The 27,786-nt window shown below is 37.3% G+C and overlaps 2 long non-coding RNA genes across 2 annotated transcripts; one reads left to right on the top strand and one right to left on the bottom strand.

The window, feature by feature from the left end:
• On the bottom strand, positions 219–11,135 carry LOC106507637. The gene is made up of 3 exons (XR_001303763.2): positions 11,025–11,135; positions 4,159–4,217; positions 219–1,519 (listed from the first exon to the last, which is right to left on the bottom strand). It is a non-coding gene; the product is annotated as an uncharacterized LOC106507637 (long non-coding RNA).
• LOC110261199 lies at positions 8,722–22,620 on the top strand. The gene is made up of 3 exons (XR_002345100.1): positions 8,722–11,490; positions 16,742–16,819; positions 17,902–22,620. It is a non-coding gene; the product is annotated as an uncharacterized LOC110261199 (long non-coding RNA).

Below are 27,786 nucleotides of genomic sequence, written 5' to 3'. Positions count from 1 at the left end.
CTGACCAGCATCCATGAGGACACAGGTCGATATATCTCTGGCCTTGCTCTGTGGGTTAAGGATCCGGTGGGTGTTGCCATCAGCTGCTTGGATCCCGCATTGCTATGGCTATGGCTTAGGCCAGCACCTAGAGCTCAGATTCGCCCCCTAGCCTGGGAACTTCCATATGCTGAGGTTTTGTCCCTAAAAAGACAAAACAAAGAAAGAAAGAAAGAGAGAGGATGAATAAAATGAACATTGATAACATCGATGGGTTAACACTAAGATTTTAATACTGCACTATCCAAGTTTTGGGGGCTAAAGGGATCTCCCATTGGGTGCCCAGAATTAAAGGGCCACTAACACGTCCACTCTATTTATACCAATTTGAAGATCTATTTATTTATTTTTTTAATGGAAGGTTAAAATTACACTCAGAAACCTGACCAACAATAACTTGGGGCAGTAGTTAGGATGATTAATCAAATTAAATATTGACAAAAAAAGCCCATGTCCCCTAGGCTCCATTGCAGGGGACCCAGCCTTTTGTACATGAATAGGTAAAATGTCTAGGAGACTTAGAGAAGTTTCCTGGGCTCCTTGATGTGGAAACCACTTGAGCTGTGTAGCAAAACCCATTGCTGGAAACCTGACTTGAGCTACAAGTAGATTGAGAAGACAAAGTTTAAGGGTTGATAGGATTATGAAGGTTAGACTGTTTGAGCAGACCTTACATGAAGAAGTTATGTCAATAGTGCCTGAGTGTTTATGGAAATAGATGTTATGTCTGGCAGGAACACTTCTGCCCAGTATTGCAAGATTTGAGACAGGTCACTGTGGTCTCAGTGGAGGCTATGGTTAGAGGTATAAGTGTTGATGGAACAAAGGTGAAAATTTTAAGAAAATCAGAGTATTTCTACAGGCTTCCTGTAAGATGGTTATGCTTCTTTTGCCTAACTGTATTGTGTAGTTGGAATTGTTTCTCATTGGGGAATGGTATTTCTCTTGCCTGGACCTATATATAATACAGAGCAAGTAAATCTGTCCTTTGGGCAATGTTAATTCAACATGTTAAAAGGAGCCAGTAGGGTTGCCTGAGCCCACACACAGTTTGAGGTGGTAGATAGAGGCTGATATTGAGGCAGAAGCTAAGGCTAATATATTGAGGAGCTGATAGGAACAATAGTGGCGGCTTTTCAATTCTGGGGGAATTGGTCTGTGGTTGACTTGTTCAGAAGAGGGCCTTTATTAATCACTTTCTCCACTTTTTGAAAGCATGCTACATTGAATTGTGAAGTTCTAGAACATAGAAATCTGTGATTTCCATTTTTGTTTGAAATAGTCTCGCCGATATAAAGGAGAAAAAGAAAATGTGGTTGGATAGGCAGATCAGCCTTTTGATGTCATTCAGGCAGCAAACCAATTCTCTGGGGGAACTGAAAACAATTGTCTTGATCTTGCAAATTTCTACAAAAGTGGACATGTAAATGTAGCCCCAAATCTCTTGAGACTGTGCCCAGTTAACTCAATCAACTAGAATCTGAAACCGAAAGAAATAAAGGTGGGTTAGGAGACCTTTTAAAAGGACAGACTGCTGAAAGGTTGCCTCATAAAGATTATTTGTCAAAGACAAACACAAATCTTAAAAGTCTTTTCCACAAATAGTAAAAAGCCTTGGCCATCTGAGGACGTAAACTTAACATATTCCAACTGTTATTTATAAACTAGTGAGTTTTGTATTGTACCTGACTCATGACTGAAGTTTTAAGGTGAAAACTAGATGTCTGTCTATGTCTATCTGTATGTATGTATGTCTATGTAAGCACATTATTGATATATTTTTTCCTACCTTTGGGTGATATTGCCGAAATTAATTTATAAAAAACAGCTCTAATTGGCTAAAATAAATAATTGCTTATATAAAAATTCTCAAATATATAATAGAAATGATTCTTTTTTCAAGTTCATATAACGTAGGATTAATCTTTAATAAATAACAAAGAAAATTCAAAGTGACTTTAATTAAAATAGATGTATCTTTAGATTTATCAGCATTAAATATAAAACTTTCATTCCACCTATATTTAGCAAAAGTCAAATAGGTTTTTGTTATCTCTTTAAAAATTTGTCAGTTGGAAAAATAGCATGATGTGATGGCTGACTTTCTCCAGTCTAATGAAGTTTTTGTGGGTAATCCAAACATAGTATTTTGGGAACAAGTGATTTAGATAAATGTAAATTGGGTAACACTTAAAAATAACTTTCAAAATCTCTTGGTAATTTAAAATTTCCAAGTATTACTAAGCTAAGACAAGTGATGGTAATTCTTTGAATGTCTAGATAATTTTCAAATAAGATAAAATAAAAAAACATTACTTTCTAAACAAAGCTAAGTTTATATACATTTGCCTTCATATTATAGGAAAACTAATGTTTAGGTCGATTAATGAACATGGCATATATCACACTGAAAAAAATACTATGATGAAATGTATGTTGCTAAAAATTATGAAATGTATTAATAAATTTTCCAATTAAAAACAAAAACATCACTGGTGTAACAACAGTTCACAATTTTCTTCTTAGTTTTCTCTAGAAATTAAAGTTTCTAAGAGCTAAAAATTCTAGTTACTATGTATAATTAAAAATACTAAAATTAATAAGGAGAACATACTTGTGTGCAAGGAAAATTTTTAGAAGCTATAAGGAATGGAAATGCATTTTGGTAAGTGAAAAAGAAAGCAATTCTATCCCAAAGAGGAAGTAACAAAGTAATAATAACAATAATAGAAAGAATGAAAGCATAGAACAAAATTTTAATGTAAAAAGGGAAGTTACATAAGGTTTGTGAAAAAGGAAATCTGAGATAAGGGTTTTGTACATGGTCAGGATTGGCTAAGAATTAAAATAGTTGAGCTAATGAATATTAATATTCAGTGTAAGCTAGTGCAAAACTAAAATTTGATTTTCTCTATATTAAGAGGACAAAGTTTTCCTGGACTATGATCTGCTTTTGATTATAAAGTATGAATGCTTCTTTACCTTTTTAAGTAATCTGCTGTAAATTTTTGTATTTGCAATATTTTACTGTCACTTTTATTAAGGGAGTAAGTGTTGTTTTATAGTAACATATGCTCTTATTTGACAGAAGTATTTTTAAACCTTTAAATAACTTTGACAAACTCCCAAATCATATGCTAAATAAATTATTTTACTCTCTAGCTAACTTTGGGATTTTTTAGAGGACCACTGAAAAATCTCAGATATTAAAGTAATTAGTCTTATTCAGCATATTAAATTACATGGAAAACATGGCCAAATAAGTGATAATAAACCTTCTTAGGTTATGTAAAGTGGATGGATGCTATTAACATGTGTTCTAAGAATTACACAAAATTTCTAACAAAATCTGATATTTCCTGATAAAATGCTATGTCATAATTCTAGTTATTATCATCAAATGATGTATCACAGAAATAACCAAATATGCTTGTCAACCTCATTATAATGAGACCTTTAATCATGCCATTTTGTCTTTTTAAAATTTTAGACTGTTATTGTTTTACTCTGATGCTTTTCCAGAAATGCTTTAATTTCAAGAAGATTCATACAAGGATGTTTGGCAGATACAGGTTTCTGATAACTTTCAGATCAGACCACTGAACTGGGTAAGAAATTAAAGAACTCTAATGGAAAAATTGATGGCTTTGTAAAACTGCTACCAAAAGATCAAGATCAACAAAAATTAATTACATAGGACTGAATGAACTGATGAATATGATTATAATTTTTATGACTGTCTGAAATATTACTGGTTTCTTAATCTTTGTTTTCTCAGATTAAGGAAACTTTTTTTTCCTTTTTTCTCTTAATCTAATTATGACTTATAGCAATTTAGTAAATTATACCATTTTAAGCAGAATGAAAACATTTATCTTTCTCCCTACCTGATCCCTACAGAATTTGGAAACTCATAGTGACTATTATTATTTTTATGGCAATATAGTTATTTACATAAGTTCACTAAGACTCTGTTCTCCTTGTAACAGAGTACAGTTGAAACTATTTGTTACATGCACTCAGAAAAGAACTAACTAAAACTGACTTTGTGGAGCTGTAGAGAACTTTTGGGGAGGGGTCAGGCTGGTACCTTGTTTATAGGGTTTCTGGCAGCCTTACCAGTTAAGAAAGGAAGGTCACATCCTGGCAGGCAAAGGGCTCTCAGGATATCTTGAAACCTTGAAAAAAGAGGAATTCACCAAATCAGTAAGTATTATAGTTCTAGCTGATGGTAAATAGTTGGTTTGGCTTCTTAGCCTAAAAAGGCTATTAAAAGTTAAATTTGGAGATTCCTTATGAAAAGTTCCAGCAAAGCAAATACAAAAGATCTATATGGTCAATCACCATTCTTGTACTTATGTACATACTCAGGCCAAGTTTATTAAAACTAAAATTACTTTGTAAGTAAGTTAGTCTTAATAACAAGCACTAATTTAGTAAAACTTGTAACTAAGTTAGTAGATGGCCATCGTCTTCCTGTGTATTCATATGGTCTTACTTCTGAGTGATCCCTGTCCTAATCTTCTTTTATAAGGATACTAGTAATACTGCATTAGGTCCCACTCTAATGAATTTAATATAATTTAAGTACCTCTAAAGATCCTATATCCAAATATAGTCACATTCTGAGATATTGGTTAGAACTTCAACACAAGAATTTATAGGGGAAACAATTCATCCTGTCACAGTTACATATGAGAAAAACCTTTAAAATTATTACGGTATGTGCAATCATTAAGTTACAACATTTTGTGAATATTTATGAGTGTAAGAAAAAGTTCATGTTTAAAGAGTTAATTTTAAAAATGGATAGGAGTTCCCGTCGTGGCCCAGTGGTTAACGAATACGACTAGGAACCATGACATTGCGGGTTCGAGCCCTGGCCTTGCTCAGTGGGTTAAGGATGTGGCGTTGCTGTGAGCTGTGGTGTAGGTCACAGATGCGGCTTGGATCCTGTGTTGCTGTGGCTCTGGCGTAGGCCAGTGGCTACAGCTCCGATTAGACCCCAAGCCTGGGAACTTCCACATGCCACGGGTGCTGCCCTAGAAAAGGCAAAAAAAAAAAAAAAAAAAAAAAAAGAAGGATAATAAAAGTATTTAAAGATAATCTTAAATTTATAAAAGTATACATATATCAAAATATCTACATTTTATATTTTAAATGAACTTCTTGCTCCTTTTGTTCGTATACATCTAACAACTCTCTTCTGTATATATATATAGAGAGAGAGGGTGGAGTAGAGAAAGGAAATTGCTGGCTGCTATTTTTTCTGGATAATGTAATCACGGGTGTTTAGAATTCTCTTTTATGCATTCTTAAAGTTTTGTTTTTAACAAGCGTTTATTATTTCTCACCATTTATTTTTAGATCTCTAAAATACAGGGAAAATACCATCAACAAAGAAATATTAAAAGAGCAAAAGCTGAATGAAACAGAATAACACTAATTTTAACATTTAAATTTAAAATTCTAAGTTTTAAAAATATTTGCACTTGTACAAGATAGGGAAATCTGGTTTATTTTCAGAGTATATATAAAGGTCCTGAGATTTTCATTGTTCTGAGCATAGAAAGAGCCCAGATCCAGAGGGGATTTAGCAGAAAATGCATAAGCTTGATTCAGTGTCTTAGGAGAAAGTGAGGGCTCCAATCATGGTTAACCTACAGAGGAGAGGACTAGGACATCCTAATAGTTTTTGCATATGGCTGCAAGGGATGGGGATAGATGTATTTATTGGGTTAGATGTGTATATTGAGAAGGAAAAATTCATATCAATATTTTCTTCCTTTTAATGTAAGTACACCAATTGGCTACAATACGTCAAACATCAAACAATAAAACAAGTAAATGCTAAAGAAGCAGATATCTGCTCAATACATCTTGAAAAGAATTATAATAGTTTTTATTAGTTGCTCAGTTTATTATTATTTTTTTCTTTTTTTGTCTTTTCTAGGGCTGCACCTGCTGCATATGGAGGTTCCCAGGCTAGGGGTCCAATTGGAGTTGTAGCCACTGGCCTACACCACAACCACAGCAACAAGGGATCCAAGCCTCCAAGCCAAATCTGGACCTACACCACTGCTCAGGGCAACGCCGGTCCTTCACCCACTGAGCGAAGCCGGGGATCGAATCTGCACTTCATGGTTCCTAGTTGGATTTGTTAACCACTGAGCCAGGATGGGAACTCCGACCCAGGTTATTTTTAACTACATTAAAAGTAAAATGTTCTGAATGAGACTGTAAGACCAAGGATACAACATCAGGAATTTCTGAATCTAAGTGGCCTAGAACTATGGTTCTTCTGTTAGTATTGAGCAAAATTACCCAGGGGGCTTGTTAAAATGCAGATTCCTGGGCACACCTCCCAGAGGCTCTGATTAAGCATATAATTTACATTTCAAATAAGCTTCCAGGAGCAGATGCTATTGGTCCCAGACCACACTTGGAGCAACAGTGGATAACCCAGAGTCTTCTTCCTTCCAAGATCAGGAATTCTAAGATAAAGTCAGAGAAAAATGTCTGCTTCATCAAATTTACTTTCCTCAGTTCACTAAAAGGGCAAGATGGCTAAGTGAAGGAAAGAAACATAACCAAATCAAAATCAGGAACTGCCCCAAATGACAGACCTGTTTCTGGGGCAGTGAGATGTTTAGAAGACAAAGTTTAAAGCAAGTCTCCCACATGATTCTTGTAAAATGGTTTCAAATATACATTTTTTCAAAGATCCCCAATTACACTCTACAGAGCTCTTAGATTGCACTGACAAAGCTTTAAAAAATGATGCATTTACTCCATGCAGGCAGCAGTCTCTGGAGCCAAAGCCTCTGCGTTAGTGATGTGTCACAGCTGGTTTTCGGGCTGTGTTGAAAGCTTCAAGCTTTGGCACGACCAAGCATTAACTCAGCATTAAGCAGAAGCTTTGACACTGGAGACTACAAACTTGGATGGATTAAATACACATTTCGAATACCTTACAAAATACTAGCAGTAAGGGGGATACAGAGATTTTTTAAATGAGAACAAGAGAAGGAAATAAAAAGCCTGTAATGCAAATGAACAGACATGGGTCCTGAAAATTCTAGCTGTCCCACCTTCACTGTGGCTCCCTTTCCTTCAGACACTACAGGATTTATATCTAGTTTTTCCACTAGAATCATTCTTTGAGATTTTAGCCTATGGGTACATCATTGGACTATAGCAAAAATTTATTTGTAATAATGACAATAGCTAATCTTGCATCTTCCATTGCTTAAGAGATTCAAGCTAATTCCTGGCTCCAGAATAGCAAAAAATAAATAAATAAAATAAAATCATTACACAGTAAGCATCTAGTGTATTAACATAGGTTACTAAAATATAGTATTTATAATTGCCACCTCTAGTTCTATCCTGCATATAACTTTTTCAAAGTTGCACAGATATTGACTCGTGTTTCTTTCCATAATCCATATGTTAGATCAGGATTTTCATGCCATTGTCCAGGAAAAACAACAAAGAAAAAGAATATCTAGGGATTTAGTTCCTCACTGAAGTTTATGTAGAAGATTATAGGAAATGTCAGGACAAGATTCCAATACCTACTTTTACCACTGTGAATAAATTCTCATGTGTTTATTTTTCAATTCACATCCCTAATGTCCTTATAAATACTCTACAGAATTTCTTTCTGGAAATATAATACAGTAGTAATAAGTAATATACTATCCTAAGTATGTCAATATATTAAAGGTAATAATTTAAAAGATGTCCTTAAGAGCTGTCCAACTAGCTTGTCAGAATTCCACTACAACTCCAGAGTGGATTTATCAGTTAAATATAACTGATTTCTTCATTTTCCTTATTTCCTTCTTTTCTTCTATCTCCTCTACCTCTCTCACTCTCATGCTTGCTCTTTCTCTTTGGAGGACTGGTGTTATAAGAGAGGAGCTATGGATAAGATTAAGAAACATAAGTGGCTTTAGAAAATAGTAGGTCATGAAAGCACACTTTCTGTGTAATCTTATGTTAAATAATCAGACTCACCAGATAAAAGAACACTTGCTGATGCACATGCATATTTTGTCAACTTAGACTGTATCTACAAATTCTTAAAGTCATTAATTTATCCAGTCATCTGACTGCTTTTCTGATGGTCCAACAAAATGATTAAGTTGGTTTTTATCACAAAATTGCTTTGGAAATTGTCTAGATATTATGCTGAGACAGCCCATGATCCATATCCTTTTTCATAATTTTTCAAATTCCAACAACTATGTATTAAGCTTCTATCCATAAATTCCAGGGTTAGAAAGAAGAGAGATACGATTGTTGTTTTCAAGAGGTTTAGAGAGTGAGAAGAGGACCATGTATGTTTTAACAAATATGTTTCACAAATAATTACAGAAACACTAATAAAGTTTATATGGGAACAAGTGCTGCCCAAAGCGTTGGTCCATTGTATGCGGACATGCAAAGAAAAGTTACATAGTTGATGGAATATTTTAATTAAGATCTCTAGGGAATTCCCACTGTAGCTCAGCAGTAACAAACCTGACTAGTATCCATGAGGACTCGGATTCCATCCCTGGCCTCCTTCAGTGGGTTAGGGATCTGGTGTTGCTGTGAGCTGTGGTGTAGGCCAATGGCTACAGCTCCGATTCAACTCTAGCCTGGGAACTTCCATATGCCAAGGGTACAGCCCTAAAAATTCTTAATAAATAAACAAAATAAAAAGAACTTTAACTGAGAAAGGGGTCCAATAGGACACAGGATGCATTTATACAGGTGTAAGTTGGTAAAAATCCAAGAGGTAAAAGCATGTTTGTCCATTTAATCTGTCGAATGAAGAAATTTTGACATGAGCTAGATGGTCAATGTTGTAGATTACTTCCTTCTGTAAATACATTCTAATGTGTACAGACAGTTACTTTCTTCTCACTGTCCCTTCATTTTGGGTCGGTGGACACATCCAATGTCACCACAATAATAAGATAATATTGAAAAACAAAGAAGCTTTATGGGCCTGGCTTATACACATGGCTTATTTTAGGATGAATTTATTCTACAATTCTGGCTCTTTAGCCTGCCTGTCTAGCTAAAAATTTATTTGTAGTAATAATACAAAGTTCAATCTGGCACAAGCCTACTAGACAAGCCTACTGTGACTAGTATGTTCTTTAGGGAAACAACCTATTGGTTCATCACAAGGGCGAATATCCAGTATTTGGAAAATAAGGTGAGAGGCATTGGACATCGAGATTAAAGTGACAGGGCAGGGAAGTAACTGATTCAGGGAGAATTGGTAGGTTGGTGGAGCAAAGCAGCAGGGCCTGTTAAGAGACACACAGATTGGGTACAGTGAAACCCGGAAGCAGAGGCCATTCTGCAGACCTCAGACCTTGGCAACTGGTAAAAAAAAGACCACCAGGTCTAGGGAATGTAAGAACTGGATAGAGAATTAATACATGCTTGCTCTGTTCATATGGCACCTCAATTGGTCTGTGCAAGTGATTTTAGGAGGCAGCTGTGATGTCCAATTTTTTTGGATGAGGAAATTGATGTTCAGGAAAGCTAGAGACAGAGAAGGCAGTTACTGGAACAGCAGCAAAGCTAATGATGCTGGGTCACTAAATTCCAGCACAAATCCCAAAACTTCCAAAATACCCTATGACACAAAACTCTCTGGTCTGAAACCTGTGGGCCAACTTTTTGCTATGAAAATGTGCTCGTGTGTATGGCGTGTGTGTGTGTGTGTGTGTGTGTGTGTGTGTGTGTGTACTAGTTTCAAAGGGAAATAAAACTGGGAAGGGGAGATGAAGATGGTCAGGTTATTCCATTACCCTTTAAGATTTTAAAACTCGGCATTTATGACCATCAGATTGTGATCCATCTACTAAAACATAAAAATATGGAGGCCTAATCTCCCCAGGTTTAGGATGCAATTCTGTCTCTGGAATACCAAGCAACAGTATCAAATGCAAAGTCTGCCTATGACTGAGGACACTTTGGTAAACAATCTTCCACCTCATGTTAGCAGCATAATCGGCAGTCAAAGTCTGTGTGTATCTGTGATTTTTTTTTAATCCTTTCACTCTTTCTTCCTCTTTTTCTCCATTGTATTCCTTCTTTACTGGCCTCCCTGCCATCCCCCTAAACACTTTTCTCTTGCCTATGGAGATGGGAAGCAAAAGGAAATTGATGCAGCAGCGGGTTTAATATGACATTTGAAAAGTGACTTTTTGATTTTCAATTAACCTTGCACAAAGAGGAAATATTGAAATTCGTCCCTTTGTTCTTGGCTGGATCTGCAGTCAGGCTGCTTGGTTCCAAGAGCTGAACGGGTTTGGGGTGGGGCAGTGGGGAAGGAAGAGGCAGGAGAGAGGGAGAGATCCTGGCACCTAGGAAGCATTCCTTCTGTTTGCACAGAATGAGACAAGACCAGCCTGTAGTAATTACACTCAGAACGGGGGAACAGGTAGGGGAGAAAATGCTGTCGTCATTTGTTTGACTTAATTGTATGCTTTTATGAGCCGTCTGGCTGGAAGGATTAAACTTACTTTTAATAACACTTCCTTTCAGAAAGAATTGGATTTGAAGTTTCCCAGCAGGACCTCCCAGTCGACAGCCGGGCCCCTTCCCCAATCCCTGCGCCCCTCCTCCTTTTCCCTGGAGTCTACCCTCTCCCCTTCGCTTCTTTGAAAGCCCCATTGTTCTGTTTGTAGAAGAAAGAGACGCTGTCGCCGCGCTGCTAGGCGTAAAGTTAACTCCGTACATCTCTCTTTCTGGATATCTCCTCTTTCTGGGTTTTCTATACAATCTTCACTGAAGGCTGTATCCGCCACCTCTCCCACTTGCAAGAGGAAACCCTGACAATTATATATGGGTATAAAGTAACCGGAGGCAGTGACCCCCCTTAAGCCTCAGGGGGAGCCACGTGCGGACAGTGGCTAGGTGCCGTAAACACACACTCCGATCATTGTTAAGGAGCAGTGCTTTCGCCCACGCACCCTTTCAATCGCTTCCTTCCCAGCTCCGGTCCGGTCCTTGCAGAAGTCTGCCCCTTGCTCCCTGCTGTTTACTCTCGCTCTCCTTCTTCCCTGTCGCAGTTTCTGTCTGCCTTCTCTCCTGCTCCCTTGCTTCGACAGGCTGGGCGAATGGCAGCGTCTGGGTCCCCCGGGCCACTCGGAGTGTACCCCGCCCCAGGCCGCGCAATGTGAACCCGTGCCGAAAGCGCCAAGACCTCCATCTCATCCCTAGATGGCAGCAGGATTCTGAAGCTGGCGCAGCCCTCGGCAGCCCTTCTGGTCTGTGTTCCTGAACAGATTGCCAGGGGATACGGTGGCTAAACAGCCCGGCGCCTCCCCGGAGTGCAGGTCAAGCAGAAGAGCAAGCTGGACAGATGCAGCTGGCGGGGCCTCTGGGGTCGGATGCTGAAGCTTCGGACACCACATCCTCTCAGCACACAGATGTGCAGTGAGTTAAAAAAAAGAGAGAGAGAGAGAGAGAGAGAGGGGGGTGTTTAGCCTCTTGGAGACTGTTTCTTGTTAAAAAACAATGATTCTGGGCAGTGACAAAAGTCCTCAAGGCCTAAGTGCACCGAGGACAAACGCGAGCGCATAAACTTATGTGAAAACACTTGCCTTAGTCCCAGTCCCAGGGAGCAGGCCGGCTGTTCAGGAAGGCAGCAGGACAGGAAGACAGTGACTTCAGCTCCAGCCTCTCTGTGCTCCTGTACACTTGAGCCGAAGGTTCTTTCTGTCCCTGAGTTTGTTACTTCATCTATAAAATTGGGGTTATTATCACTTTCAGCTCTGCGTACATAGGAAAGATTGTCAGGATTATCCAGAAGAACAAAGAAAGGAAAAATTCACTTTGGCAGGAACAGCCTCACTGATACAACATTTGGCCCAGAATAGGAATTTTCCTTCAGGGGATACATCCAAATGGTGCTACAGTATTTGTTGTAATCAGCCAGAAATTACTTATTTGAAAACAAAGGCCAGAGGTGGTTGTACGACTGGAAAGCCAGGGACCTTTATCTCTAAACCACTTCGATTACCTACACCCCGTCCCCATCGCTGACCTTGTCATCACCTGGAAATCCTATACATCTGAAATCTTTATCAGCAGAAACTACAATAAGTCCAATAGCTGCATTATGGAAGGGTCCCAGGGTCCCAGGATTCAATGGGAAAGGCAGAGATTACTCTGGTGTATGTTATTTTGGAAGATGTTACCTTTGACATGGTGTACAACACACTAAGTGAGTCAGGAAATTTTCTCACCAAATCTGACTCAGAGAGAAAAAGAAAATCAAGGATTTTTTAAAAAATTTCTCATAATACAGTACGTTTTCCTGTTTGCCACCAGCTCTGCCTCTTTCTAGTGTCATGGCAACCTGTGTAACAAAGGGGGCAGGAGGATGGAGGTTCCTGATGCTTAGCTTTTTATCTTGTCTGGGGTCTTGTTTCCTATACTCCCTCCTAATACGCAATTTAAGCAGTTAAAACTGGGCTTTCCTGACCCTCCCCCCAGGAATTAGGTATTATGAGTAAAATCTTCAATAACTTTGATTATTTATGCCAAGTAGAGTGCAGCTTCACAGTCCACAACTTTGCTTAGTAGGGGCTTTATAGTATACAAAGTAAAGTTGTTTCAAAGTGATTCTGGGCCAGAGGGAAGGTGGGAAACAACAGAAACACCTTAAACAAAAGTCTAGCGTTGATACTTATCCTTCCTTTAAAGGATCCTGTGGGATCACAGTGCAGGAGGCAGAGTCAAAGGCTTTCTGTTGAGTTCTCTCTCCTGTTCTGTTTGAACTTTAGACCTATTTATTGTGATTACTAGACTCCTGTAGTAACAGCTACAGCAACTTTGTCGGATCAGTAACTCCAGCAACCTCATTCTACCATATGCACTTGTCACATAATGTCATCCTTCTACCTTCCTAAGACTCATTCTTGCTGGGCCAATTCCCCAAGCTCATAAAGTCCTTCTCTTCAAAGGTCACCTGTTCTAGAAATTGGCTTTCCACTGCCCCCCAAATTTTTCCATAAAACGTGCCAGCCTGAACCCCAGGATTGATTCCAGAATCATTCTTGTTAAAACCCTGCAACTTCTTTTCTAGAAAAATTGTAACACTGAGGACTTCTCATGGAGAGATGGGGGCACAGATAGAGACTGCAACCAGCTTTCTCTGCAAATGAAACATTGTTGGTGAAAAGCATCAGGCCTTTCTTACCGTTGCCACTAATGTAGCATCCAATCTCAGATAAACCCTTTATGCAGCCTAATAGATTATTTACTCCTGGATGTTTACCAATCACTAGTTGTTTTGTTTACTCGTACCTACCTATTCTTCCCTAGTGTCTTCAGCGAGTGTGACCAAATGTTGTCCTTCCATTCAAGGTTTTCACAACTGTCTTACCCTCAAAGACTTCGCACAAGGAATAAAACCATTACGTAGAATGGAGCCCAAAACCGTGTTCCCAAACTAAATGTTTATTTACCTCTGATATTTCTTTACCTCTGGTCTCAAAAGAGAGAGATCTTTTTCTGCAGTAAGGACCCCACACAGGGATTCTCTTAATCTCATCTTTGCTCATTTCCTAAATCAATCAGTTTTTTTTTTCCTCTCTCTCTCCCTTATGATTTTTTTTTTATATACTGGTTTTTATTTTTTTCTATTATAGCTGGTTTGCAGTGTTCTGTCAATTTTCTACTGTACAGTATGGTGACCCAGTTACACATACATGTATACATTCTTTTTTCTCACATTATCATGCTCCATCATAAGTGACCAGACATAGTTTCCAGTGCTACACAGCAGGATCTGGTACAAACACTATAGAGAACAATATGGAGGTACCTTAGAAAACTATACATAGAACTCCCTTATGAATTTTTAACAGTCCCCAATGATTCCCACAATTTTCATTTTTCTCTTCACATATCCTTCTCATCCATGCATCAATCTACTGCCATACTCTCTAGACGCCAGGTACTGCTGAACTGCTTTTACACACACAGAGTATGGCTGAACTGCTTTTACACACACAGACACACAAACACATACACACACACCAGTGCTTGGCCAAGCCTCTTTGCCTTTGTTCACACTCATATCTGTGCTATAATTTTTTTTCCTCTTTCTCTTGCTTATCCTTTAAGATTTGGGCTCAGGCATCCTATCTTATGAAGTAAATTTTGCTTAACATACAAACAAGCTGTCTTCTTCCTTTATTTTGCTCAGGCATTATCACAGAAGTTACACACTGATTTTTTTCTCATAGTTTGCAAAATTTCTGTTTAGTGGACAATACTATAAGCTCTTCAAGGGCAAAAGAAAAAGTGTCTTAATCATTTTTAATTTTCCAGTGCCAGGTCTGGGTCCCAGTTTGGAGTACTAAACTTCATTTTTGGAATATTTGTCATATCACCTTCTATGTCTATTGCTTCTAAGGAAAATGTTTGCTTACATCATTGTTGCAGAACAGAGGTTCTTCTAAATTCTATTCTGTATCATCTGACCCCTGTCCTCATTTCAGCTGTTTGTACTGTGCTGAGGGCCAGTCCAAAGGCCAGCCAGTGTAAATGGTCAGGGATCTGTAAGATGATCTGGTAGAAAAAGTTCTTCCAAAACAATCATGATGTTCTCCACAAGTCTTTTCAAATTTAAAGTGGATTCTAAGGAGAGAGAGGGGAAGTGGCAGCAGAGGCAGAAACTTTAAGGTCAGGAGACAGAGAGTAGGAGACAAGAGCTATAAATAGTCCCTCAATGAGGCTGATTTTAAAAGAAGAAGTAATAAACAATTGAACCATATTTAAAGTGAATTTATTCCAAGTTCTCATAAAAAGTATTGATGTGTGGTCCAGAACTCTTTATATTATGACCAATGTACTTCCTAATCCAACTTGTCTGTTTTTGCTCCTTCTAGTATGTAATCTAATGTCATTGCAAAGATAGGTGTCAAATTGTTTACTAGTGGGTAAACTACAAATGACCAAAGATGGATTTTAAGTTAAATAGTCATTCATTGAGGATATAAATGAACAAGCAGGATTGATTTATTTATTTTTTTTTCTATTTATGGCTGCACTTGTGGTATATGGAAGTTCCCAGGCTAGGGGTCGAATCAGAGCTGCAGCTGCAGGCCTACACCACAGCCACAGCAATGCAGGATCCAAGCCGTGTCTGTTACCTACACTACAGTTCATGGTAATGCCAGATCTTTAACCCATTGAGTGAGGCCAGAGATAGAACCTGCACCCTCATGGGCACTAGTGAGATTCGTAACCTGCTGAGCCACAGTGGGAACTCCCCACAATTGACTAATGTTTATTATAAGTCAGGCAGTCATTATATCATCATCATCGTGAACACTTATCAGACATTACTCAAAGACTTTACATGTATAAGGTATTTGTAACCTTCCAAACCGTCCCTTGAGGTAGTTGAGGCACAGAAGTTAAGGAAATTGATTAAATCACACAGCCAAGAAGCCCATACATATAATCATATTCATTATTTCCTTTAATTTTTACAGGATTTTTAAATATGTAGCTTGTCACTACTTTTATTTTTTATTCTTTAAAGTTTTATTGAAGGATAATTGATTTACAGTGTTGTGATAATTTCTACTGTACAACAAAGTGAGTCAGCTATACATGTACATGTTCTTTTTTAGATTCTTTTCCCATATAGGTTATCACAGAATATTAGGTAGAGTTCCCTGTCCTATATAGCAGACCCCCATTGACCATCCATCCCATATGTGCATATTTCTAATCCAAACCCTCAATCCATCCCCTCTTCACCCATGTCCTTTGGTAACCATAAAATTGTTTTTGAAGTCTCACAGCAATTTTTAAAAGTTGTTAGTAATTCCTCATTTTATTTATTTATTTGTTTATTTATTTATTTTTCTGTATTTTTAGGGTCGCACCCACAGTGTATAGAGATTCCCAGGCTAGGGGTTGAATCAGAGCTACAGCCCGTGGCCTACACCACAGCCACAGCAACTTGGGATCCCAGCCACATCTGCGACCTACACCACAACTCATGATAACGCTGGATCCTTAACCCACTGAGCAAGGCCAGGAATTGAACCTACATCCTCATAGACACTAGTCAGATTTGTTTCCACTGAGCCCCAGTGGGAATGCCTAATTCTTCATTTTATAGATGAGAAACATGAGGGATCCATTGACTAATGTGTTGTGCTAGTAGCTAGTACAATCCTGTTCTGGTTGATATCAAATTCACATCTGCTCTTACACCCCAAACTGTATAATGTCGTTGTCTTTCAAGCTGAACAGTTAAGAATGAGTAGAATGTTACTGTGTGATGGTTAATTATCTTTGTATAGGGTTGTTTTTGTTCCTATGTAAATAATGTTTTAAGTCTTCCTTAAGAGAAAAAAAAATCATAATTTAAAAAATCCTCAGAGAATTATCCTGTAGCTCCCAGTATAATGCAGATCTGCAGCATAGCTTCAAAGTAGGAATTTTGCCTTTAGAATGCTCTTGTGACTCCTTTAGCCATAACTTCTCATTCTTTCTTCTTAAACTTCCCAAAGCTGCCTGTCCAAAATTTACTCAGACAATAAAGTTATTATTCTTTTAGTAACTTTTTTTTTTTTTGCATCAGTTACCTCTTAAACCTGGAATTAAAAAGGGCTTCATGAGAAGAGAGTAAAACCAGGGTGCTCATTTCTACTTGTAGGAGTGAAGACAACAGGGAACCCCAAAGCTGACCTACAGTGGTCAGAGAAGAATCCCAGGAATGTGCCTTCCCAGTATAGTAAGTATAAGCCATGTTCAATAATTGTTTAAGAGAATGTTAGTGAGCAATATCTTCCGTTTGGCTGAGAACCTTAAAAACTCTGCCTTTCTGTTGGTGGAAGGGAGAGAATGGATTAATTTGAAAAATAAGCCAGTGGTTTCTGGTAATGAAGAGCAGAGCCAGCTGATCCTTTCCTCTAGCTGGTGACACAGAAAGTCAGTCTGTTCTCCAAAATAAAATTAATAGAAGAAAAGAGAGTCTCAGTTGGTGGCTGAGTCCAGGTCAAGAGAATAAGATTCTTGGGAATGTCCTATTTGTCTGCTGGGACTCCATGGGTGAACCTGAAATTATATGGTAAAAGGAAGAGGAAGGAAGGAAGGAAGGAAGGAAGAAAGGGAGGGAGGGAGGAAGAAGGAAGGAAGGAAAGAAGGAAGAAAAAAAAGGACAGAAGCAAATAGTACAGGGTACTTTTGCATATTGGGCAAGTCCTTGGCTACAAAAACATCTTGTGAACATTGAGAACAATTTCACTAAATTAAAAGGCCTGTTTTAACATGTTTTAACAGAGTGATGCCTGGAGATCAAAACAAACAAAAACTGATCTGTTCCCCCTTAGCCATTTGGAAAATAGCTGAAAAGCTTACTGGGATAAAATCTCAAGTTTTTAAGAAATTCCATTCATTGCCAAAAAATAGCTGTCCTTAAATGGGTTGAGGAAGGTGGTAACTTGAATAAGTAAAAATAAAATATTGAAGAGTATACGTGTTCTGAATTTTAGAACAGGTCATTTTGATCATACATTGAAATTATGAATATCTCTTGATGACCCTAATATCCCTTATATCTAAATGGATGAGGAAAAGGAGTTGTTAGGAAAAGGAGTTGTGGACAGGGCACCTCAAATCCCACCACTGCTCATTTCCAAAATGCTATTGCCTATATTAATCATCGCCTTCATCATACTTGTCACCATCATATTCAGCAGCAGCAGCTTTAAGTATTTTACAGTGTTTATTCTCGTGGTCATTTTGAAAAAGTCTTGTTTTTCTAGTTGGAAACTTTAAGTCTTATAAAGGCCAAGAAAAGTGTTTTTGTTTCAGCAGCCATAGTTCCTGACCTACAAATGATGTTGATTTTATCGGACTCAAACTACTCTGTTGGACCCACAGGTAAGAGTCATGTTTTATAATAAAATGGTCTCAAAACATTCTTCCTCCATAAAAATTACCCCCAACTTAATATTTCATCACTCTTGCAGCATTTTCTTCCTCTGACTTCTTTAACACTTAATTGTCTGTAATAGTCATTCATCCTACTAGTTTTTTTGTTTGTCTTTTTGTTTTTTAGGGCCTCACCTGCGGCATATGGAAGTTCCCAGGCTAGGGCTTGAATCTGAACTGCAGCTGCCACGCTATGCCACAGCTCACAGCAATGCCAGATTTTTAACGCACTGAGCAAGGCCAGGGATAGAACTGCGTCCTCATGGATGCTAGTTGTGGTCATAACCCACTGAGCCACAATGGGAACTCCCCCTACTACTTTTCTATATACTACTTTACCCTATTTTTTGACAGGAATCTTATATTCTCAAAAAAATGTGAAGTTTCTTGAGAACTTTACCTAGTGCAGTGTTTGTCATATTTTGTTTACAATATCACTATAATTCCATAGGGAATGTGGGATGTTCTGTAGGAAAAAAAGGTAAAGAGGTATGCTCTTTTAAACATTTGACAAGTTGTATATAATAGAAAATCAGTTATTACCTCCATTTGACTTATAAATTCAAAATTTTAAACTTTTTTTCTTATGGAAACAAATTTTTTAATAACCATTAACCAAAAAAAAAAAAATGACTTAAAATATTTTTCTGGCTTAAAAATACATATACTTTAATTTTTTTGCTCTTTTTTAGGGCCGCACCCGCTGTATATGGAGGTTCCGAGGCTAGGGGTCCAGTTGGAGCTATAGCTGCCGTCCTATGCCACAGCCACAGCAACATCGGATCCGAGTCATGTCTGTGACCTACACTACAGTTCACGGCAATACCAGATGCTTAACCCACAGAGAGAGGCCAGAGATCAAACCCGCAACCTCATGGTTCCTAGTGGGATCCATTTCTGCTGCATCATGACGGGAACTCCAAAAAATTTTTTTATTAAAACTACTCTTTAAGGTTAATTTTAGATTCATGACAAAATTAAAGGGAAAGTGCAGAGATTGTCTGTATAAACTCTGTCACCACACATGCATAGCCTCCCTGTTACCAACATTCCCCCCAGAGTGGTATATTTTTCACAATTGATGAACCTACATTGACACATCATTATCACCCAAAGTACCTTGTTTACAAAATGGTTCACTCTTGATTTTGTACTTTCTATGAGTTTGGCTAAATGCATAATGACACATATTCATCATTATGGCATCATACAGATTATTTTCACTAAGATATAGATTTCTCACTAAAAATCTTCTGCCTATTTATTATTCCCCTCCCTCACAAGCCCCTGAAAACCACTGATATTTGTATGGTCTTCATACTTTTGCCTTTTACAGAATGTCATATATTTGGAATCATATACTTTATAGTCTTTTCTGATTGGATTCTTTTACTTAGTAATGTGCATTTAAGCCCCTCCATGTCTTACAATAATAGCTCATTTGCTTTTAGCACTGAAAAATACTCCATTGTATAGATGTAGCATAATTTACTTATGAAGGATATCAGTTTTCCAAGTTTTGACAATGATGAATAAAAGCTATTCTAACCATGCCTATGCAGGCTTATGTATAGACAATACCAAGGAATGAGATTGCTGGATTGTATGGTAAGAGTATGTTTTGTTTTGTAAGAAATTGCCAAATTGTTCTTCCAAAGTGGCTGCACCATTTTGCATTCCCACCAGTTATGAATGAGAGTTCCTGTTGTTTCACATCCTCTCCAGCATTTGATACTGTCAATGTTCCAGATTTTGGCCATTCTAATAGGACTATTGGTATTTTGCCATTATTTATTTTACATTTTCCTAATGGTATTTGACTTGGAGCATCTTTTCACATACCTATTTGGCATTTGAATATATTCTTTGGTGAGGTGTCAAGTAAGGCCTTTGGCTCACTTTTTAATTGAGTTGGTTTTTCCCTTATCATTGAGTTTCAAGAGTTATCTGCATATTTTGGAAAATAGTTCTTTATCAGATATGTATTTTGCAAATGTTTTCAGTCTGTGAGTTGTTTTCTCATTCTCTTGACATTGATTTTTGCAGAGCAAAAAAATGTTTAATTTTAATGAAGTCATGCTTTATTCTTGCATGGATCATGCTTTTGATATTGTATCTACAAAGGCATTGACATACCCAAGGTAATCTAGGTTTTCTCCAGTGTTATGTTCTAGGAGTTTTATGGTGTTGTGTTTTACATTAAAGTCTGTGTTCCTTTTCGAATTATTTTTTTGTGACAAGGTCTGTGTTTTGATTCCTAGTTTTGCATGTAGATATTTAGTTGTTTCAACACCAGTTCTTGAAAACACCGTCTTTGCTCCATTTTATTACTTTGTGCCTTTATCAAAGATCGCCTGAATATATTTGTATAGGTTGACTTCAGGGCTCTCTATTCCATTCCACTGGTCTATTTGTCTATTATTTTACCACACTGACTTGGGTAGCTTAACAGTAAGTTTTGAAGTCTAGTAGAGTCAGTTGTCCAACTTTATTTTTCTCCTTCAATATATTTCTTGCTCTTCTCTGTCTTTTGCCTCTCCACATAAACTTTAGAATTAGTTTGTCAACATCCACATGATAACTTGGTACAGCTTTGATTGTAATTGCTTTGAATCTATAGATCAAGTGGAAGACCTGACATATTGACAGCATTGACTCTTTCTATCTATGAACATGGAATATCTCTCCATTTATTTAGTCCTTTGATTTTGTTTATTAGGATATTGTAGTTTTCCTCAATGTAAATTGTACATATTTTGTTGGATTTATAGCTAAGTGTTTCTTCTTTGGCGTGCTAGTATAACTGTTATTGTGTTTTTGATTTCATATTCACTTGTTCATTACTGATATATAGGAAAGAGATTGATTTTAGTATGTTAACCTTGTATCCTACAACCTTGTTACAATCTATTACTAGTTCCAGCAGATTGTCAATTCTTTCAGATTTTCTATATTTCTGTGAACAAAAATAATTTTATTTTTTCTTTTCCAATCTATGTATATTTTATTTCTTTTTCTTGTCTGTTTTCACTAGCTAGAAATTCTGATATTATATTGAGAAGAAGTTGTAAGAGGGGGCATCCTTGCCCTGTATCTTATCTTGTTGGAAAGCTTTGAGTCTCTCACCATTAAATGTGATGTTAGCAGTAGGTTTTTAAAAAAATATTATTTATCAACTTTAACAAATCCTCAGTGGCTTTTTCAACAATGTGAATGAAAAATTCTTTGGTGTTTCTTTAATATGAAATATGAAGAAATTGGAGCTTAAGTGAAGAAGGTTGAACAACCACATCCAAAAAATGTTCATCAATTAATCACCATCAGTCTGGAGAGATGTCATTTTGTTGGGATATGAAGTTTTACACTTCGTCACTTATATTCAGTATTCTTGTCAATATGTTACCTAACCAAGGATTGCTATTCAAAACTGTAGGTAGTAAGGAGTTATGAAGAAATATCTATTTTGAGTAAACACGTCTGTGTTGGCTCCCAGGTGTATTAGGTACATTGTCAGGTATTGTGAGGGTGCCAAATGTGACGCATGATCAATAAGCTTGATGCTAATGTATTTCTCTAGGGGATAAAATAATTGTATGCAAGGCAAAACCTGTCAGGTCATGAGATCCTTTTTCTCGCCTCCTCATCTGCCATTTTTTTCTTTCTCACCACGCTAAGAATGCTGGATTCTGCTTCTTTCATATAGTGTCACTTATATGTGGAATCTAATTTTTGAAATAATACAAAAGAACTTGTTCGTAGGACAGAATCAGACTCAAAGATTTTGAGGTCAAATTCAGGGTTACGAAAACGTAAACTGAGGGGGGAAGGGATAAATTGGGTGAATGGTGTTGGCACATAAACACTACTATATAAAGGAGAGATAGTTAACAGGGACCTACTGTATGGCACAGGGAAGTCTATTCAATGTTCTCTAATAATCCATATGGAAAAGATGAATATATGTATTTATATATGTATCTGATTCACTTTGCTGTAAGCCTAAAAGTTATATAACTTTGTAAATCAACTATACCCCACTTTTAAAAATGTTGTAAATTAAAATAAATAAATAAAAGAAAACACTGGATATAAAAGTGTAATTCCGAGCACTTCCCTGACTCAAAAGTTTTGGATCTGATGTTTCCTTTCTACAAAATACTCATTCCCCTCATCCAAGCTCACTACTGCCTGCTACATGCCCCCGCCCCACCAAAACTCACTCAAACCTTCACATGCATGCTTTAGATATAGTCTAGATATTTTCCAGAGCTTACATAAAATACCATAGGCCACATGGTATCAGAGGATTTGTCATTATGCATGATTTTTTTCATGTATGCATTTGTGTATATTTGTTTAATTTATGGATTCTGTATGATCAAAGAAGGCAGAAAATTAGCTTGTTTTGTTTTTCACATCGTGCCTGATAATGGGACCAGATCTCTCTCTCTCTCCCTGGTAGGTGACATATTTGTTATATCAATGAATTTATAAAAATGATAATATCTTCTCCCCAGCTGAGTGAAGATGATGTTTGAATCAAAGTCATGACATTGGGCTGAAACTTGAAAGTTGCGTAGGATTTTAACAGGCTGAAGATTAAGAGAACTAACAGGAGTTCCTGTCGTGGCGCAGTGGTTAACGAATCCTACTAGGAACCATGAGGTTGCGGGCTCGGTCCCTGCCCTTGCTCAGTGGGTTAACGATCCGGCGTTGCCGTGAGCTGTGGTGTAGGTTGCAGACGCGGCTCGGATCCCGCGTTGCTGTGGCTCTGGCGTAGGTCAGTGGCTACAGCTCCGATTCAACCCCTAGCCTGGGAACCTCCATATGCCGCGGGAGCGGCCCAAGAAATAGCAACAACAACAACAATAAAAGACAAAAAAAAAAATAAATAAATAAAAGGAGAGAACTAACAGTCTCACTGTGCCCTGCATTACGTAGCCCATGACTCATATTATTTTATGAAGTTTTTGACTGTCACTTTAAAAAATGGACATTGATAAATATGAGTGCACAGCAAGGAAAGCTACCCAGATAATAAAATGCAAGACATCAGAAGTGACATTGTTGGAGTAACTGGATGCTTAGCCTCAAGATGACTTATGATGACAATTTTCCATCATTTTATACACATGGGGGAGAGATTAAAATTACTTTTGAAGCTCCAGAGAGAGTTTAACATAGGACCAATGGGAAGAAATTGTTGAGAGAATTGGGCTCAATATGTGAAGTCTCCTCTGAAGATTATAGTGAGTAAAACACAAAATCAACTGCTCTGTTATACATTGGGATTCCTGAGTCAGGAAGGATTCATATGGGAACTGTGTGACCTTCTGCCTAAAAGTTATAGATGGGAGCACTGAACTGTGTGAAAGATACAAATAGGTGACCTCTAACCACTTATCAAACACTTATTGGTTCAATGTGGGGGGCCAATATTTATGCTTCTGTTTCCTCAGCTATAAAATAAGGATGATAATAATAGCAATAACTGTAGTAACAATAACAAAACAAATACAAATCCAATGAATTGCTGAGAAGATTGAATGAGAAAAAAATGTCTTATAAAGAATTGTTATATATTACAAGGGAAACAGAGAAGTAGCAACAACAATGGTAAGTAACATTTACTAAGCCCTTACTAAGATTAGGCACAGTACTAATCATATTTTGCTCAATAAATAGTTATCTGTTGAATTGAGTGCATTAAATAACTTGTTGATATTAATGTTTCATAATAAAAAAAATTGATATTCTTTTTTTTGTCTTTTTAGAGTTGCACCTGTGGCATATGGAGGTTCCCAGGCTAGGGTCAAATCAGAGGTACAGCTGCTGGCTCATGCCACAGCCACAGCAACGCCATCATATCTGAGATGGGTCTGCAACCTACAACACAGCTCACGGCAACACTGGATCCTTAACCCATTGAGCAAGGCCAGGGATCAAACCTGCGTCCTCATGGATGCTAGTCAGATTCATTTCCTCTGAGCCATGACAAGAACTCTGTGGGAGGGATCGGGAGCTTGGGGTTAATGGATGCAAACTATTGCTCTTGGAATGTATTTGCAATGAGATCCTGCTGTGTAGCATTGAGTATCTATGTCGAGATACTTACATCACAACACAGAAATGGGAGGAAAAAGTATATATACATGTATGTGTAACTTGGCCCCCATTCTGTACAGTGGGAAAAAAAATTAAAAAATGAAATTGATATTCTTAATTGAATGACAATTACATCTTATAGATAATAGAAGATTATTCTGAATTTCTCTTTTTCCAGTTGTTTTTCTTACTCAGTAGAGCAACCATGCACTGCAATCTTCCATCACTGAGGACAGCATGCTGAGTCTGAGCTAACACTGAGAAATTTCCTATAAAAAAATGCTTCAGTTACTCACACTTGCACATATGGGAATTATAGAGTATATTTCACAAAATAGTAATCAGCCCACCTTGTGGTGACTGAAAAAATTAAACAGAAATTGGTAGAACTTGATGCTAGCTACCAATATGTCATTAACTGTGTATGCCTCCTAACTTTATGGGTTGTTTGTATAGATGGGAAAAAGAGTTATTTATTTTTGTCTATTTTATTTTGATTACTTATTTTAGGTTCACTATACTGCTTTTCTCCTTAAAGGATGATTCTTTGATAAAACTTAACATTTTAAACTTTAATGTCATTTGAATGGGAATCTAAAGAGCCAGCCAATCCTAGGACTAGGGGATTGGCATGGGAAAAAACTTATGCAAATGCAATACATAGATTAGATTGTAGGGAGCTGAGTGAGTGTCTTAAGAACAGAAATTATGAAACAAGGGAAGCAATCAATTTTGAGAAAACTCTCTTTCTCATTGGGTAGAAGACAATAGGATTTCTTACAGATAAGGAGTTCTGTGGTTATGCGTAATTTTTATCTATTCTTTTGTCCTGGTAGAAACTAAATATAAGTATAGGAGTCCTTTCCTCCCTTTAGCTTCTAAGCTAGTTTTAAATTTTCTTGCTGGAATATATGTGGTGGTTGTGCAGGGGTGGGGAGGCAAACAGGAGAGGTTTTGGTGCAAGAAGATTCCTGAGAAGCCTTAGTGAAATGCCAAAATGGTTTAATCCACAGCTCTTCTCACTATGTTAGTTCTCCAGACTGGTTACAGAAGTAACGTTAGAATAAGAAGTCATTGATCACAGGAAAAAAAAAAAAAAAAAAAAAAAAAAAAAAAAAAAAAAGCCTGGATATTTGAATAGAGGTGTAAGCAATGAACAAGAAAGAAGAAAGGGGAGGAAGATAATTGATTATAATTGGGTTTCTATCTTGTGTGAGAACCTGCTTAGGAACTTTATCTTCATAACATTGCAATGACTTAAGAATTACCCTATCATTTATAATAAGAAGAAACTGAAGTTAAAAGAGGTTATAACTTTCCCCCAAATCATGTCCCTACTGCGAATCAGAGGCAGAATGTAAGCGAAGACCTGTCCATGCCACTCTTTCCACGTTATTCAAATATAATCATTTTAATACTTTTAAAAAACTATGCAAAGATGTTTTAGTATAATGCTCAATTGCTGCAAAAATACTCAATCTTTTTTTTTCTGAATTAAACAGGGAATTTAAAAAAATTAATGGTTGGACTATAAAACCACTCTTCCAAAGCGTTGCCTATAGCCTAATAGCAGAATGATCTAATTGCTTGTCAAAAACAAGGCAGAAAAAAATTAAGCAAATTTATATTTTTGGTATATTTTCATTCCCCCACCCCATCCTTACCTGTTTATTTGTATCAGAGACAGGTTACGGCATTATTATAGACTACAAACCTTATAGCATTAAATCTGAGTATGTAAATAATCATTTTAGTCCAAATATATTAATTTACAAATTAAGAAACTGACTCTCAAGGAAGCTAATTGCCTCGAACACAGTGACACCTGCAGTTATAAAATCAGCACAAGAATTCTAATACCACTTATTCACCAAATATTTATTGAGAACCAACCATGTTGCCAAAAGACACTCTTCTAGGCACTGGATCTACAATTATAAATAATGAAGGTAATGACCCTGTTCAACTAGAAATTATAGTTTACTGGTAAGTGCAGAGAATTAACATGGAGGAGTCTTACCTTATAAAAGGTACATGCCACATAAAAATTACAGTTAAAATCATTCCTGGCAAAGAAAACCTCAAGTACAATGAACCTTCTTTTGGGAACAATATGGCATGTCCCAAGAACAGAATGAAAGTTCTGTGGCTTAAGTGTGGCAAGTGATTAAAATATGGTTAGAGGTGGACTGCAGCCAGATTATGTGGCTCTTCATAGGCCAGAGTCAGAAATTTATATTTTATTCTAAATGGATTAAGACATTTTCAAGGTTTCAAAGCAGAGAAAACAGCCTTATTTATACTCTTTACAGACTGCTTGTGCTACTGTGAGACAATGGACCAAGTACGAGAAGGTAAACAACTGAAGAGGTGTCCAGGGGATGGATGACAGTGGATTAGTGGGTGAAGAAGGGAGAGATAGGGATGAAGGGAACTGGACAGATCTCAGATGTGATTTGATAACAGAATCAGCATCCTTTGCATGTGAATTTTATGCCAAAAGAGAAGAAGAATTAAGGATGCCTTTCTTTTTCTTTCTTTTGGATTGAACAATAACAGGATTGGTTAGTTGTTGTAATAGCTAGTGGAGATGAGACAAACACAGGAAAGAGAAAAAGGAGGGTGAAGGATGGGGAAGGTATCAAAGAGTTCTCTTTGGAACATGGTAAATTTGAGATGCATATTAGAAATCCCTTAGAGATATTCTCCTGGAGATGGGGGAAGAGGTCAAGGCCAGAGATACAGTTTGGGAGCCATTATCATATAGATGAATTTGAGGCCATGGGAGTAGATGAGATTACCTATGGAGAGGCGATAAAGATCCCAGGAATGAGCCCTAGGGCACTTCAAAATTTTGAGAGTGGTATTTTTCCTTAAATAAATGTCTTTCTATTTAACTAGTAGAGTTCATTTCAGGAGTTTTTTCTATTTAAGGGTAGTTAAGCCAAAGCCAAAGCAGTCGTTATTTTCTCCTTGAAATCTTCTCTGATCTGCAAACTCTAAAGGCCATATATAGAGATATAATTTTAATAAGATAATATAGAAATACACAGGTACACAGCTTGCTTGAATGTTTCTTTGTACTTGATAGCATTTTTATCTATCTTTGGACATCACCTGTCATTCAGCCTTTCCTAATAATAGGTTGTGATTGTGCATGCTATTGTATTGTCCCAAACTCAGAAGGAAGCATTACGTTCTATGAACTGTACCCTTATGAGTTTAAACTCTGTCAAAATTATAGCTAGGGAGTACCTTTGTCACCGAGCAATTGCAGCTCAGTATTACGAAAATCTTCTTTAAGCTTCTCATTGAAGAGTATGATGGTGCCATTTCCATTCTGAGTACCTCCCAGCTCTGAAGCACAGTGTCATTATACTGTATCATTTCCAAGACCTGCCAGCTGCAGGTTTGAAATAGCTGCACTCTGTGAAACCCAACTTTTAAATCCCCAGAAAGAGAGTTCAACCCTTTATTGTCCTAAAATAGACCAATGCAGTATGGCTCAGTAAGGGGTCTTCAGAATTACCATCCTCAGTGTTCTGTGTGGGAAATAAAAGTCCTGGAGAACTTTTCATGAGCAGGCTTTTGGCCTGAGGCTCTTGAACAACATCTTTTCAGTTTCTCCTTCTGTGTACACATCAGGATCCATGATCACTT

This window comes from Sus scrofa, chromosome 6 (assembly GCF_000003025.6).
Source record: "Sus scrofa isolate TJ Tabasco breed Duroc chromosome 6, Sscrofa11.1, whole genome shotgun sequence".
NCBI classification, from domain to species: Eukaryota; Metazoa; Chordata; class Mammalia; order Artiodactyla; family Suidae; genus Sus; species Sus scrofa.
Note: the sequence above shows the minus strand (reverse complement) of the source record. Positions and strands in the feature narration are given on the sequence as shown.